Here is a 16,916-nt window from a genome sequence, read left to right as displayed (position 1 = left end):
ACCAGAATGGGAACCAAGGTCAACCTGACCCCAGAGCTAGTTCTTTTTCTACTACATTGGATTCTTAATATGATAATGGCCTTTGACTGCTGAGTCAATGTCATCATTATTTTGTAGGAATGTACTTACTTCTTCCTGGAAGAAGCAGGGAAATTTACCCCCTCGCCTTCCCATCTTTATGATTTCATGCCAGCTACAAGATGGAAGTCATTTTTTAAAAACTCATAAGGAATTGGAATGGTAGACATTGCACAAGCCTAGGGTAAAGGCACTGGCAGAATGGGGGACATGAGGTGGGTAGAGAGAGTCAGAAAAAATTTCTCTGTCAATCTTGAAAGGATGCAATTTGAAAACAGCCTATCTTACACCTGAATTCAAAACTGTAAGAATGCATATCATCATAAGGTTGCCCAGTATCAGGGTCTTTTTTTTTTGGGGTTTTTTTTTTTTTTGAGACAGAGTCTTGCTCTGTGGCCCGGGCAGAGTGCTGTGGTGTCAGCCTAGCTCACAGCAACCTCAAACTCCTGGGCTCAAGTGATCCTCCTGCCTCAGCCTCCCCAGTAGCTGGGACTACAGGCATGTGCCACCATGCCCGGCTAATTTTTTTTTCTCTCTATATTTTTAGCTGTCCAGATCATTTCTTTCTATTTTTAGTAGAGACTGGGTCTCACTCTTGCTCAGGCTGGTCTCGAACTCCTGAGCTCAAACAATCCACCCGCCTCGGCCTCCCAGAGTGCTAGGATTACAGGCGTGAGCCACCGCGCCTGGCCAGAACAGGATTTTTCAAGTCTGGGAAACTCTTGGAAATTAACAATGTGCTCTAGCTTATGTAAGGTTCAAGGAAGTGTTGTGCTTAACGTATCTGCTTAACTATTTAATTCTGGGCAGAAATCAAGAGTTCCATTTTGGACCTGTTATGTCTGAGATGCATATTATATATCTGGAGATGTTCCAGGGAGCAAGTGCATCTATCAGTCTGGACTCAGAGAACAGATAAAGATTAGAGATGAATGTTAGGAAATTATCATCATATAGATGCTTTCTAGCACACTGGGACTCTCCCTACTGTAAACAGAGTGGAGAAGAGGGACCAGTTGGGAGCCCGGAACACTCTATGTAACACAAGGCCCCAAGGTATAATAAAATCACATTAAATAACTTGGAAAGCTTTAAAAAACACACATAGAGGGGAAACATTAATTATGACTTAAAAACTTAAAAGTTGACCTAAATAATACTAATTTACATAAAGCTATGCGAAGTACTTGGTGCATTTGAATTTAATTTGGACTTAATAATTTCAAAAAAATGGCAGCTTTGCTGAAAATAACGTCTTAGATTAACAGACTTTTTTTGCTTCTAAGAGACCTCCTTTCTCCAGAGTCCATAAAATAGAATAGACAGACTTATTTGTAGGTCCTGCTGTTTGTGTTCTCTATGGAACCTCCAGAATTTTATGTTTGGATAGGTGGCTCTGGCTTCAGAGGCTGGAGGAAAGACATGGGAAAGCACAGGAAAGAAAGAAAAACGCAAGGTGAAATGAGCAAAGGGACACATTCATAGTCACACACATAAATGTAGAGGAAGTAGTAGGGAAACGTAATGATGAATACGTACATCTTGAAAGAAATAATGTGAAAATGCATTCACTGGGACCCACATTCAATGGAAGACAATCAAATTATAATGGGTATTGTGAAGTCATATCTTTCCCCTGACTTATAAAATCTATGATTATTTTTAAGGTTGTTCTATGTAACGTTGGAAAAATCTCACCAAAAGATGTGAATAGGGCATTTAGCTTTTTTCCACTTTCTGCATTCTTTCTCATGTCCCTTCTCCCAGGTTTCCAGACTCTTATCCGGACTAATCTTCTCCATCAAAGAAAAAGAATCCTCAGGCCAATTTACACTGAATATACAGCAGTACCCTTTCTCCGAAGTTTTGCTTTTTACAGCTTCAGTTATGCATGTTCAACCATGGTCTGAAAATATTAAATGAAAAATTCCAGAAATAAACAGTTCATAAGTTTTAAATTATGTGATGTTCTGAGCAGTGTGATGAAATCTCACACAGTCCTGCTCCATTCCACCTGGGATGTGAATCATCCCTTTGTCCCGTGTATCCACACTGCCATTAGTCAATTAGTAGCCAGCTTGGTCATCAGATCGACTGTCACGGCATCGCAGTGTTTGTGTTCAACTCACCATTATTTGACTTCATAACGGCCCCAAAGTGCAAGAGTAGTGATCCTGGCATATTGTTATAATTGTTCTATTTTATTATTAGCTATTGTTGTTAAGCTCTTACTGTGCCTAATTTATAAATTAAACTTTATCATAGGTATATATGGATAGAAAAAGAACAGTATATGTAGGGTTCGATACTATCAGTGGCTTCAGGCATCCTTTGGGGGTTTTGGAACATATCCCCTAGGGGTAACTGGGGGACTACTACATCATTCATTCATTTATTCATTGAGTAGTGATTAATTCATTCCTTCAACAAAGACTTATTGAGCACTTACTATGTCCTGGGAACTGCTCTAGCTCTGAGACTACAGGTGTGGACAAAATACTATATATAAAGATGTCTGCCTTCATGGAATTCGCATTCAAGTTGGAAAGGATGTAAAGGAGTTAGAAAATAAATAAATATAAAAATAAGGGATATATGTCAGAGGGGGGTAAGTGCTATGGAAAAGAAATAAAGCAGGAAAGGAGAAGGATGGTGGTGGTGGGGGTGAATTTTAAATAGTGCCACCAGGGAGGGCATCACTGACATTTGAGCAAAGATCAGAAGAAAGTAGGGAGCTGTGCAGATATCTGGGGGGAATGTATCTATTTGCTACAGTATTGGGGAGAAGGAAATGTTCAATTCAAAGAAAAAATGTTAATAATAATGGGATTTCAGATGACAACTAGGGAGATAATTTGGGTGCAAAGACCTTCTTGGAGTCCTGTGTATCATGTCATGCAAGTTGCTGCCAACACTGCCAGCAGGAAAGGCCAACACAGGAGAGGGGTTTTGAGTAATGACTTACAAAGAGGAAGGCTCTGCTAACTGGCAGATGACAGCCAATGAATGTAAAAAGTCAAAGGCTCCCAAGACCGTGATAGAATTCCAGAAGACATTTGAATATAATCAAAGGGAGTGGGGGGGGGGGAGAGAGAGAGAGAGAGAGAGAGAGAGAGAGAGAGAGAGAGAGAGAGAGAGAGAGAGAGAGAGAGAGAGAGAGAGAGAGAAACATGAGTGAGAGAGCGAGCACCAACAGGGATTCATTTTTTTAAAACAATCATTTTTCAAAATCATTAACTTCACTTCCATCAGCAATGCCTCTTTAGACCTTTGAATCTGTGCTGGGTTTAGGCTTTCTTTGGTTCTCTGTAGGTCTAATAATGATCCTACATCCCCAGGAATCAATCTTGATGATACATGTTAGACATACAGCTAAGAAGGTCTATCTAGGTTCGTGGAGGAAGTGAGAGGAAACCAGGAATGGCCTCTAATATTTTTGGTGTGACACTCTCACTTCTGGATCCCCAGTCTTTTCCTTGGGTACTCTAAGTACTTGATGTCTCTGACGCCAAGGTGAGGTGTGTACTATGTAGTGCTTGTGTCGCTCATGTTCTATCTGCCAACACTCATGGTCTAAATACCCCCAGGTTCTCTAGAGTGTCATGCCATTTGCTTGGATGACTCTTTCTTCCTCTCATCTCCAAGACAACTAGGTATCCCAGCCAGGGTCACCATGTGTGCTGTTCAGATAGTGTCTTACACAAGGGCACCTAACTAAGGGTGCAAGTGGGAGCTACAATCCACTCTGTGGCTTGTTCACCAAGCCATTTACCCTGTTGTAGAGCTGTATCCATCTGGAGAAAGAGATGTCCTTTTCTAATTTACCCAGAAGCAACCTATGCTAGGCAAGCTGTGTCCCTGTGTGGCTGCAGTCCCCCAAAGGGCCTCTTTTCTAATTCATACAGTGGAAACCTGGGGCAAGTAGTGGCCCCGATAATGACACACCTTCAATAAAAACCTCTTTCCCTCTATCTTTCTTTCTATATGTATGAGCAGACATATCCATCAGATCTTGTGCCTTTGGCTACATGCACATATATATCTCCTGTCTGTAGTTAAGGAAAACTCGTTTTGTTCTTCAAATTCTGTTCCATCCAAGTTGAGGGCTGTACTTATGCTGAGAACAAGTCAAGGTTATTGTCCACCAAACCTCTTCAGAATGAGTGACTATCACTGAGTAAAATCAGGTCTGGTTTATATTCTGCTTTTAATGTTTGACTAAATCTTAGGATTATAGTGATAAAGAGGGACTTGCCAGGCCATCTTACATCTAGAAAGTGCTTTACCTAAATCATCACAAACGGGGTCGGTTATGTCGAGCAGGGTCAAAAAACATGGTGTGGAGTAAGAAATAGCGGTTAAGTCTGCAGGCCAAGCTCCACGACATGAGGCAGGTTTGTGATAAAACCAGCTGGACTTGCTCCTACAGAAGTGACGTAGGCTGTGTAACGCTACTTGTGTAAGCCAAGAATGTGCTCACCTCATTGTTTTTGGGTTAAAAACAATCTGGCTTTGGAACCAGATTTCTAAGATTCAAATTTAAACTCTACCTCTTACCTGCTTTATGAATTTAACCAATTCCCTTAACTGCTCTGTGATTCCGTTTTCTCATTACCATCTTTGTCATCGTTGTTGTTGTTGTCGTCATCATCATCATCATCATCTAATTCTGGTCCCCATTCCCTGAGTGGTTTTTCTCTTCAGCTGGATCCTGTGCTCCTTTTGTCTGCAGTTCCTTCCCTTCCTATATATTCCTGTGGCTGCCAAGTTATTCCCAAGCACCAGATTGGGCTTTCCTCAGTGTCTGGGTTCCTCCTGAGTAGACATCCTGGATATCACCTGGATACAGGCTGTTTCAATTCAGTTGGATCCAAAGTTAACAGACTGTGCTCCCTACAGGAGGAGAGAGTTGGGGGTTTAATGTGTTCAGAAAAATAAACCCATAGATTGCAAAAAAAGAAAATATTGCCCCTAGCAATCTTTGTGAACTTACTTGGTTTAGGGTTTAAAGAAAACATAGTGGCACTATATGCATAATAAAAATGATAGGTATTATTTTTTGAACATATACTATGCACCAGGCACAAGGCTTGATTTTTTAAAAGGACAAGTTTCTTAGCAACCCTGCTAGGTTGATCTTCTGATGAGAAACTATGAGGAAACTGAAACTCACAGTTATGACAGATTTATAAGGGACAGTGCTAGCTCATGCTTTTTCTCTGACACAATCTTCTCCCATATAGTGGTTTGATCATTTTTCCTGACCTCTGGATGCCCTATACATGTGTATGAAACATCACTCAGTTTTAGATGGTAAAGGCAGCCTTTTCTCAGTTAACAAATTTAATTATTTTCTCACCATGAAAGTAATACATATTCAATATAAAAAATTTTGACACAATAGATAAGTTGCCCAAGGTCATGATGATCTGATAAGTGGCAGAGTCAAGGCTCAGCCTTCCCCAGAATCTATGTTCTCAATCGCTGTTTTATATGAAACCATTTCCCTATGTTAGTCTCCTTTGGCTGACTCACCTACAGGGTCAAATTCATTATTATTTAACACACTGGCACATTTCACTGGCATTTGTTTGTTTTGCACAGCTCTATCTGTCTTTAACATAGGTTAACAGTATGGAACTCCTCTTGGCCAAATAGCCAATTTAGGGATAGTAACATCCTCCTGATTAAAAATGTAACTGAAAAAGCTAGGGATGCAAATGGAATTAATGTCCATACATGATAAATTGGTTCCTTTTTAAGAATGTCTAGTGATCTGTAAAGTCATGTCTAGCTTGATGGCAATGATGTCATATTATATGCATATTGGTAAATTGCTTGCATAGTATTTGGCTGAGGAAGGTCCCAGGTCATCTCCCCCTTTACTTGTATAATAGTTCCCCAAACTCTACTCCTGTTGGTGGGGTTTGTTTGTTTTTTTAAGAATTATACTTTAAGACAATGCTGGATAAATACATCACCACATTTAGTGTCCTTGCTAAATATTGATTTAATTCTCCCTCTCTCTCTCTCTCTCTTTGGTCATAATTAAATGCAATGGAAGCCCCATAAAGTGATAGAAAATAAGAATCAGGGCCTCAGGCCTTTCATTTATACTATAAAGGGTCAGACTAGCTGATAACTAAAGACTTTTCCATCTGTCAGATTCCTTAAAATCCTCCATCAATCACAACAGTAGGAGACATTTCAGTGTCTCCTGAAGCACATTTCAGTGCTTGACATCATGTTTAAAAAGTTTTTGGGGGGTAAAATTGGGTCTCTTCCAGGAAATGTCGCTAATTCATTTCCCGCCAGTTGCAGAGAGTGGAGTTTCCATGGTAGTCATCAACTGATGACTGTCGAATAATGTTCATGATGAACTGAAGTCAGAAAGAAAGTTGATTTTAGGAAAGACACAAAAATGACATGATGTTAGGGATTAGAGCCTATTTCTCATGCCTGACGTGGAATTAAGTAGAATAAAGTTCCCTGCCACAAATATATTTAGTGAAATTTAAGAAATCTCCTATTACAGTTTGATTATGGCTTATGAGAATAATACTGATTTTTACCTAATCTGTAAGCCTGGGTAGAGTGTAGGCAGAAGTAATGACCATCCAGTTGCTCATCACAGTGGGTCTCCTTGGAGGGAGCAGTGTATATAGTAGGAAGCACACTGGTGGCAGAGGCAGAAAGACTTCCTCTGATTCTTGGTCACCCCTCTCACTGATGTGTGGCCTTAGCCATGGTATTCAATTTCTCTGAGCCCACATTTTCTCATCTATAAAATGGAACTAATGAAATGTTCCTCAGAGGTTTATTATAAAGATTAAATTTTAATGTATGTGTAATGCCTACTGCTCAATAAATCCGGGTCCACACTCTCATATTCAAAGTTTTGAAATCTGAAAGTTGTGAAGATTGCTTTCTTGAAAGCCTCTTTGTGGCAAAACCTGAACTGTTTGATTTTAATTTCATTTGACAGAAGAATTTTATTTGACAATATGAAGCTATTTTTATAGTCTTTGTCCCACTCAATATGAATACTAGTAGGTTTTGGTGCATAAATATATGACTGATTATTAATACTTGTGCTGTCTCAGACTTTTTGAGGGGTGTTACATAACGTACAATTTAATATCTTTCTAAAATCTAAAAAAAATCCTGAATGCTGAAATATATGAGGCCCCAGGGATTTCTGATAAGGGATTTTAGGCCTATATTTCTTTCCCGCTTTTAGAATGAATGAATATTAAGATAATTTTCTTTTGGTATTGCCTGATTCTAGTTAATATCACAGACGGTAATTCTGAGAAAATAATCTTTAGGTTTTTTTCTTTATCATTTTCTTTGAAGGAATATTTTCACATTGTCTGAGCTAAGATTTACGACCACAATCTGGGAATTATTGTAGAGTTCTTAACAATGACCTTAAGACCTAGAATCTAGTGGATTTTATGGTAAGATAAAAATATCTCAAACTCTGATTTGGTCTGACAGAGCTAAAAGAAGCCCTTTAACATTAGCTGTAGTAGTTGCTTAATAAATATTTATTGAGATGAGTTGAAATCCCAAGAAATATGCATGAACCTTAAAATAGTATGCCAGTAGATGGAGGAAGGAAATTTAATAGATCCTCAGCTTCTATGAGGATTCTTCTATTGAACATCTTTTCAAAAGAGTACAATCATTTCTGCAGAGCTTTAACATGCCTGACTCAACTTTTGGTCTCTTTTCTAAAAAAGTTGCTTTTGTTATTTGAAAAGGGAAATCAGGTTACTTTCCTGATTCTTAACTGCTTATTCACACATAAACATTATTATTCTTACACTTAGTGTTGCATTTCTGCATTTATTGCTAGAAATTGTGGAGGCCTAATAAAGTTGCTGATACATATACCATACAATGAAAAGTGGCAGCCAGGTGCTGTCCATGCTACTAAAGCAGCCTGGTTCTGTTGCCAAGAGCATAAGCCACTTGCTGAACTATAACAAAACCAAATGATCAATTGCCTGAAGTGCCGTTAGCTCATTTAAAACAAATTCCAGGTTTAACTGAGCCTGTATCAAATAGATCATCCTGTATCGAGAAGATGTTTTTGTAGTTTAAGACTTGTAAGAGAGACTATCAGTAGTACTCCACACGCATGGTGAATAGGCCAGTGTGATTCACAAGCTACTAAAGAGAAATTATTTTGGAGGCTACATAGTCACTGTGTTAAAACTAAAGTAATTTATTTAATTATCCTTTGGAGGGCTCTCTATATTATTTTTATGAATGCAATAGAAACATTGAAAAGCCGAAGGAAAAATAGGAAATTAACTTCTATGAAAGTTGGCTATTAATTTTCCCTTCATGTAGAAATGTATTTTACTGTGTTTGGAACAATGTAATTTCAGAAGCAGTGAAAGTGTCTTAACTCACAAAAGTAAGGAAACAAAAATGGGATCAGAGAAAACATTCTGAACCTTTGAAGAGATGAGGGTTTTGGCATGTTAAGGTGCTTGATTGTGGTTGTCAGACTTCTCTTGGTGTAATTCTCTTCTAAGACTGAGAAATAAATATGGTTAAAGGCACTAGGGTAGGTTTTAGGTATGACTGGGGAGTAGCAGAAGCGTATTTAGTCACCCTTTTTTTCCTGTCTGTAGAGCACTCTCACCTTCCTCAATGCTCTTCCCTCTCTTTTATCAAAGCAGGAATGTTTGAATTTGAAACTTTTCCTTGACTTATAGAATGAAAGGCCTTTTGGCATAATATGATTACAGGCACCACAGAATAGTAGGTTTTCCAGGCAAGAGGATTATCCTGCTGCCCATGAAATCACCCAGTGGACTTACTAAGAGCATGTCAGTTATGACACAGAATTTTTTGAATTCATCTTTTGTGGAGCAATCTAGTAATGACTGAAATTTTCCATCTCTTTTTTTTTTTTCCGCCTTCCACAATCCATTTTTTTTTTTACAATGAGTCAGAGGGACATTTTAAAAATACAAATTATATCATATTCTTATATCTTCCATTTAAAATGGTTTAATGGATTTCCTTTATTCTCAGAAAAAATACCCAGGGTTGTAATAAGGCTCTGTAACAATGTGGCTTCTGTGTACTTCTCACTACTCCCTGAGTCCAGACACAGTGGCTTTGTTTTAGTTCTTGAAAACTGCAGGATGATAGGAACTAGGTTTTATTTACTGCGTTACTTTCAGGTGCCTAGCACAGTGCCATGATTAATAAGTGTTTCTTAAATGAATAAATGAAAGAGGGAATGAGTGAAATGCTGCCATTCTAGTTAGTGTTGGTAAAACTACTTCCATTTTTGGTACTACTCTTCCTTCCACAAATATATATTGAGTCCTTACTATGTGTTACGCACTGTGCGAGGTGCTGCTAAACAACAGTCGCAATACGAAATAACCAAGCTGCTGGGAATTAAGAGTGGCCTCCCAGGGCAGGTTACAATCGCAGATTTGGAGATCTAGATATGCAGAAATGGTAGACAGTATAACTGTAGAACTCTGCCTTTTTGCTGCTTTTGGACTAGACAGAAGACTTCATTTCCAGGGAGGCATAATTGCTTTTAAAACAGAGTGAAACACAGTGTTTCCTTCCAAGAGGAAGAAATTAATGTCAGTCACTAATTGTGTCTGAAGAGTGAAATGTGAAGAGACCCATATGTCTTTGCTACCACGAGGTCCATAAGGGCAGAGACCTGAGGCTCCATTGTCTCATTTCCTGCCCCCTCGCCATTCCATCCCGGGCATAACATTAATAGGAATGAGATCATGGGCTGTTCCCAAAACCTCTTCTGGTCTGAAGGCATTAGATGCCTTACTGTGTCATTTTACATACAAAGTGCTCAAGTGTTCAAAACTTCTTTGTCAAATGGTGGCAAAATTACCATGACTTTTAGAGGGATTTGGGTGTAGTAGCGAGGAGGGGTATTAGGAAGAAGCTAAGTTAGCATTAATCCACTTCTACGAGGGAATTATTGTTGAAAAACAATTTAATATTTCTTTTGGATTAGTAGGAGTTTTGTATCTGTTGCATGACTTGTTCCAAATTGGCTTTTAGGAAAAATTTTAATTTCCTCTTTTTGTATTAATAGTGTGTGTACATACAACACATAAATATTTTTAAGAATGGTATGCATATATATGTGCTGTTTGATTTGCTTCTTTATTTTTTTTTCTAAAAAATAGCTAATTTGACTATGACTATCTGAATATACTGTTATTTTCTCCTAATAATACCGCTAACTTGCCACAAATTTGGTCATTCACATAGGGTACTATGTCAGCCAGACTTAAAACTTTATAATATCAACTTAGAAGTATAATTTTAAAATTTTAAGAAAGAAAAGTGAGACCTTAAGGCATGCTTGTTTTTTAGTTAGCCTTCAGAAAAGAATAACTTACGTTACAGTAACCTTATGATAAATCGTATCTTCTGTCTAATTCTTGGACTTGCATGCAGCAGTATCTCCTCAAAGATGTCTTCATTCTAGTGAGTTTCACAAGACAGAAGCCCAATTCCTCATCTGTATTAAGGGCTATCATTGCCTGCACCTTTTATTACAGTAAACCTCAGATAATTTCACACTATAGTGACAATCTCTGAGCCTGTTCTCTCAGTTAAATCATCTTCTGTTCAAACATTATATCAATACTATCTCCACTTGACACACCAACAAACATCAGTCACTGAAATTATAGGTATTAAAGGACTTAGCTCCCCTGTCTTGTTCCTTGTTTTTGTCAGTTAAGATGTCTGTTATTTGGTTGTTACATGTATGATTAAGTGCAAACTTCAAGATACCAATATTCTCTTTGGAATATATATACTCATTTCCCAGAAAATTAGTCTAGAAAGTTGCTTGATGCTAAAAGAAATTCCAAACGTATAAATTTATTTGGAAAATTCTGAGTAATATATTACCACTCTTGGAAATCCATAATGCATATGAACTGGTTAAGGTCTCTGAAAAGTGCTTCCATAAAAAATTGTTTCCTTCTTTCTTTAATCTAGGATTTCCTGAACTTAGTTGACGTTTTTTTAGTTTTTCTGTTTTTTTTTTTTTTTGAGACGGGGTCTCACTCCGTTGCCCAGGCTAGAGTGCAGTAGCGTCATCATAGTTTGGCTGATCTAATAGCTTAGGTCGATATTCTATTCTTTCTCAGTGCTTTAGGCGTTCCTTTCTATTCCACTAGTGATCTAGTAATGAATGAAATTTTGCATCTTTTTTTTGCCTTTTACAATCCATTTTGTTTTTTACAATGAGTCAGAGGGACCTGTTAAACATACAAATTATATCATATTCTTTCTCCCTTTTAAAATGGTTTAATGGATTTCCATTATACTCAGGAAAAATACCCTAAGGAGAATACCTTTCTCAGAGGAAAACTTTCCTTTGGAAAAGAATGTAAAAGTAATTCTCTTTTCCTACCGAAATCCAAACAAACCATCAGCCCTTTTTGGGAAACATGGAACTTTGATTCTGAAGTTTGTTCACAAGCTTGTTAGGAATGTGAAAGTTGTGGTATCCCTGCCCAATAAAGTTTACTTTTTCACAGCATAGTATAAGCACAGGGCAGGATGATTCAATGGAAGTCACAGAGTGGGTCTGGTTATAGAATTGGGGATCTGCTAGCATGGGAGCACCAGAGAAACTCTTTAAAACTGGTCTGGATATATTCTTAGGAATGTGAAACTTGGTTTAACAATAGGTTGTATGTATTTATAAATCATTTAGTAACTTCATATGATGCACTATTCTATTCATCTTTGTCTGCAATGTATATTTCTGGCTGTCAGGAATCCAGGAATTGCTACCCATTTTCACAAATGTACCTCAGTTTCACCCCATTTTTTCCCAATGTCTCTTCCTCAGGGCTGATGAGCCCTCCAAGGCTGTTTCTATAGTGTCATGAAGAATGTAGTGTCACAGTTAGCTTTTTATCAGTGTCCACTTTGCAGGTTTAGAATACTCCCTGTGGTGTTAGTAAAATGAAGATAATTTTTGCTTGCATAGCTGTAACGCAGATGAATCTGGTGCCACATTCTTCCTGGCCTTAGGTGCTGCTTGACCTCTACCAGCAGGAAGAGGTCAGCCCCAACCTCATGCTCCTCAAAATACTTTTTAGAGAGGTGGTTGACACCCGTGCCAGCAAAGCCACTGTAGAAGTTAAACAAACTGGTTTGGGCCCCTTGGAGGAAGTAATTTGCAATGTCAGATATGAGGGAGAATGGCTTTTCTGCAGGAAGGAGTTTGGATGGCATAAGGAAGATAAATAGCCCTGAATGAAAGGGTGAATAAAACCCTCGACAGTTTGAAATTCCTTTGGAGGAACCTGGGAGTTAAGCATTTTCTTTCTTCTCCTTTTATCTCTTGTCTGTCTCATATTTCAGTTTTATGGTCCCTCTTTTGCTGCCCATGGTGTTGAATTATGATGAGCCCCAGACTTAGTTTAACCTTAGCTATTTCCTGACCCACACTTTCTTTTAAGGTAGAAAATGACTCAGATTACTTCTTTCTCTGCAGTCATGACTATTATTAAATCTTTTACAATAGTCACATCTAATTTCTTATTTCGCTTCCCCCTCACCAATGCACTGGGCAATATGTCTGGTAGGGAGGACACAGGTACCATCTTTGGCTAAAATAACTTCAAAGACTGAAGCTAAGACTTGGTAAGTATACTCATTTAATTAGAGAAGTATGCTGGGATAGTTCAGGATATCTGTAGATGGCCTGCTCCTCTGCAGAAGGTTTCTAATTCTGGCTCGTAATTTACTAGCTGTATTGCCTAAAGGCAATTACTTAACCTTACTTTCATTTGCTCGTCTGTCAACTGAGGAAGCAGCAATTCCTATATCATAGAATTATTCAGAGTAAAATGTGAGATAATATAATAAGCTTAGCACAGGGCCTGGCAGACATGATCAATTAATGCTAGTTTCCTTTTCTTCTTTGAATAGCAGTGCATACTGTCTTACTGGTCCAGAGGGAAGCTGGTAACTCTTGATGGCAAAGTTGTGAATCTTTTTATTTTTTTCATATTAGTTTTCTCGACATTGTTTCAAGTGACACAGGTTCTAAGATCTGATATTTGGGCTTTCTAAAGAAAGCATATAGTAGTGAAGGAAAACATTTTATTTGATTAAAAACTCCAGATTATCTGGATTGAGAGACAAGGTAGAAAATATTAGGTCATTGGAACTATGAGAGCAGATACAAGCTGAATGACATCTACATATGTTGAACAATGTAAATACATTTGAGACTGTCGTGGTATTTCAGTCCTAGGTGGTGGTATTGGTGGTGAGGGTTCTAAGAAATAGCCTTTCCAGTGACTGAGAGAGTTGAGATGTGGCTTGAACCTTGAACTGGGCTTGCTTATCCAGAGAGAGATCAATTTTATGTCTCCACTAAATAGGCTAGTTTACAGATGAGCTCAAGTAGTTGGTAATATGAGTGCTAGGCAGGGTAAATAAGTCAAAGGCTGAGTTTCACAGACTTGGACAAAGGTGTGTGTATGTGAGTGTGTTGGGAGTAATGTGAGGAAATGCTATGCCTATGCCTCAGACACGTAGAAATATTCAGCACTCACAGGAAATGTGTCATGGTTAAGGGCTCCAGTAGGGGAGATAGACAGACTTGTGTTCAAATCCCAGATCTACCACGTGATTTGTCAAACACCTAATAAAAATACACTTAATAGAAAACCTGACTGAGATTAGATTTAAGGATAAAATATTTATTTTCTCACACATTAAGAAATATTGAGGCAAGGTAGGCTGCAAACTTAGTACATCAGGGCTGTGGCTCCAACTCTCTGTGATTTTGGTGTGTGTGTGTGGGGTTATACTTTTGGCCTTCTCAGGCAGCTTGCTTAATATTTGAGTTGGTAGAAAGATTGCAGCAGCAGTTCTAGGTACCACATTCAGGCTTGAAAGTCTCCAAAAGAAGAGGACACTAGTTTCTTTCTGCATCTCTCATGAAGCAGTGATAAAACCTTTTCCAAGATCTCCACAGAAAAATTCTCACTTTTCATTGACCAGAATAGGCTTACACGCTCATTTCCAAACCAATGATGGTAGGGGAACAAGATTACTATAACTAACCCAGACTAAAAAAATATCTACTCTGGGATCTTGGATTGAGGATCACACTTAGTATTTTGAGGCAGGGTGGACACCTGAGAAAAATTGGTATTCTGTTAGGAAAGAAGGGATAGGCAACCAACAGTATATGCTGCAACTTGCTAACTCCTTTGAGCTTCCAATTTTCCGTCTGGATAATGTATTTATGTTGCATATCCAGAAATGACTAAATAAAATGACAAAGGTAAAGCCTCAGCACAATACCTGTTAAAGAGTAAATATTTAATAAAATAACAAAATACTTGGCAATTGAGATACCACATTTTTTGTCTGTAAGACTGCTTCAAAACTCTTACTACCTTGTGTGGCTATGTTCTTGAGAAGCTTTCTGAACTTGTCCTGACTGGCTAAGAAACCAGAATAATCTTGAGATTCTAGTCAAAATCTTTTATCGAGTCTGCTTTGGGGAGATGGTAATGTCACTGAAGATGGCCTTTGGTCTATTTCCTATATAGGTAGACTGAGTTTCCATTAAGAAGTGGGAAAATGCCTCAACACAATCAGTGTGCTATTGTGGTCACGTGGACCTCTATATGTGTGTGTGGGGGGGAGTGTGGGTGTGCATGTGTGCACACGTGCATGAACATACATTGTCTACAAATATGTTCAACTTTTATCTTGCTTCCAAGCCACTTGGCTGAGCACTTCAATTATTTTCAAAGTACCAGTAAGGTATGAGGATTATGGTGAGAAAGCAAGAATGCACAAGGGCAATGTTAGCAGGGCTGTCACACTGTACAACTCCAGGAGTGTCCCCCAGGGCTGTGTAGTACACAGCTTATGCAGCTCTGTAATGGCCTTAGATGTCAGTGACTTTTAGTACAGGAATCAAACTTTGCACAGATAATAGCATGGGAGAACAGGGCACATGGTTTATACTCCTTTCTTTTTTTTGGCAAGGGTTTCACTGTTGTCCAGGCTGGAGTGCAGTGGTGTCATCAAAGCTCACTGCAACCTCAAACTCCTATGTTCAAGCGATCCTCCTGCCTCAGTCTCCTGAGCAGCTGGGACTACAGGTGCATACCACCACGCCTGGCTAATTATTCTATTTTTTTGTAGAGAGCGAGTCTCGCTCTTGGTCAGGCTGGTCTTGAACTCCTGGTCTCAAGCAGTCCTCACACCTCAGCCTCTCAAAGTGCTAGGATTACAGGCGTGAGCCACACCACTCAGCCAAATTCTTATTTTTTTAAAATAAGTAGAACAAATAATTTTAACAGCTTTGCAGAGTGTGGTGTAGTGTGGTGGTTGATCCCAGAGATTCTGGCATAAGACTGTCTGGGTTCAAATACCAGCTACTTTACTATCTGCAACTTTTGCTGTCTATGCATCACTTTCCTCCACTGTAATATGGGAGTAATTATAAAGCTGCCTTCACGGGATTATTTGGAAATTTAAGCGAATTAGTAGATGTAGAGACTTACAATAGGGTCTGTACCAAAGGAAGCACTCAATCAGAGTTAGCTGTGATCATCGTTATTATCACACCTCCTTCTTGTAGGATTTTGGTATTTCTGCAAATTTGAGGCAATTTGTATTTTAATACCAATATGACCTTTTATATTCAACTGCATGTTTTTTTCAGTGGCATTTTCATATACATTTTATATTTTTGTCCTTGCAGCAACCTGTCAGCTAGGTAAAACAAAAATCATTATCTGCACCTCTATTATAGTAATTATTTAACTCCACAGCACTTTTCTGATGATTTGTCAGCCTCCTCTATCAGATGGAAAACTCTCATTAGGTGCAGTGTGTAAGTTAGAAATGCAATTGGCTGGGAGTAAAAAACATTCAAACAATAGTAGCTTAAATCATAATGACATATGTCTTATTTAGTAAAAAGTTCTGAGGTAATAGTCAATGGCTCAATGGTAGTATTAAAAACCTGATTTTTCCATCACCCTGAGTGGGTTTATTCATCTTCCTTGTGCATGATCACAGATGACTGCCATGATTCCAGGCACTGTGTCTCTAGGATCCCAAGTGGGAATGAGGAGAGTGTGTGGAAAAAGGATCTCTTTTTATTAGCAAAGAAAATTTGTTCCAGAAGGCCAGTAGATGTTTCCTTATGCCTTATTGACCAGACTGGGCCGAATAGCCATTCCTAGCTGCAAAGGAGGCTAGAAAAGAGACTATTTGGCAAAGGGGAAAGGAATTACCATGACTAATTCAGAACAATCATGATTATCTCTTGGAGCTGGGCACATTGGAGCCTGAACATTTTTTTTTTTTTAATCTAGGAAGATTGTGGGACAGAAGATACAATGGCTATAGAAAAGGAAATTAATAGTGTCAGCTACAAACAAGGATGGTGCCTGACTCCTTTTTAAAAAAAAATCTGAGCCTGATACAAAAAAATTCCATAAATATTAGAATAAATGAAACTCTTGACAGATGGACTGAGGCATAGAGAGCAGAAACTATATGATTTTCCTAAGACCACAAAACTAGTTAGGAGAATAAGTGGAACTAAAACTCATCTATGCTAACTTCTGGCTTGGAGTTCTTCCTATTAGCAAAGCCACATCCTGCTTTTTGTCTTATTTTTTTATGGAAAAGTTAATGCAACATGTTTCCTTTCTATCTGTTGGGTGTTTAATAGAATGGTTCAACTTACATGACATAGGTGTGTCTCTTCAGACTTAGTTAAGGGATAGCACATTTAATGTTTTTTTTTT

The sequence above is a fragment of the Lemur catta genome, chromosome 7 (genome assembly GCF_020740605.2).
Source record: "Lemur catta isolate mLemCat1 chromosome 7, mLemCat1.pri, whole genome shotgun sequence".
NCBI classification, from domain to species: Eukaryota; Metazoa; Chordata; class Mammalia; order Primates; family Lemuridae; genus Lemur; species Lemur catta.
This window is presented reverse-complemented; position numbering follows the sequence as displayed.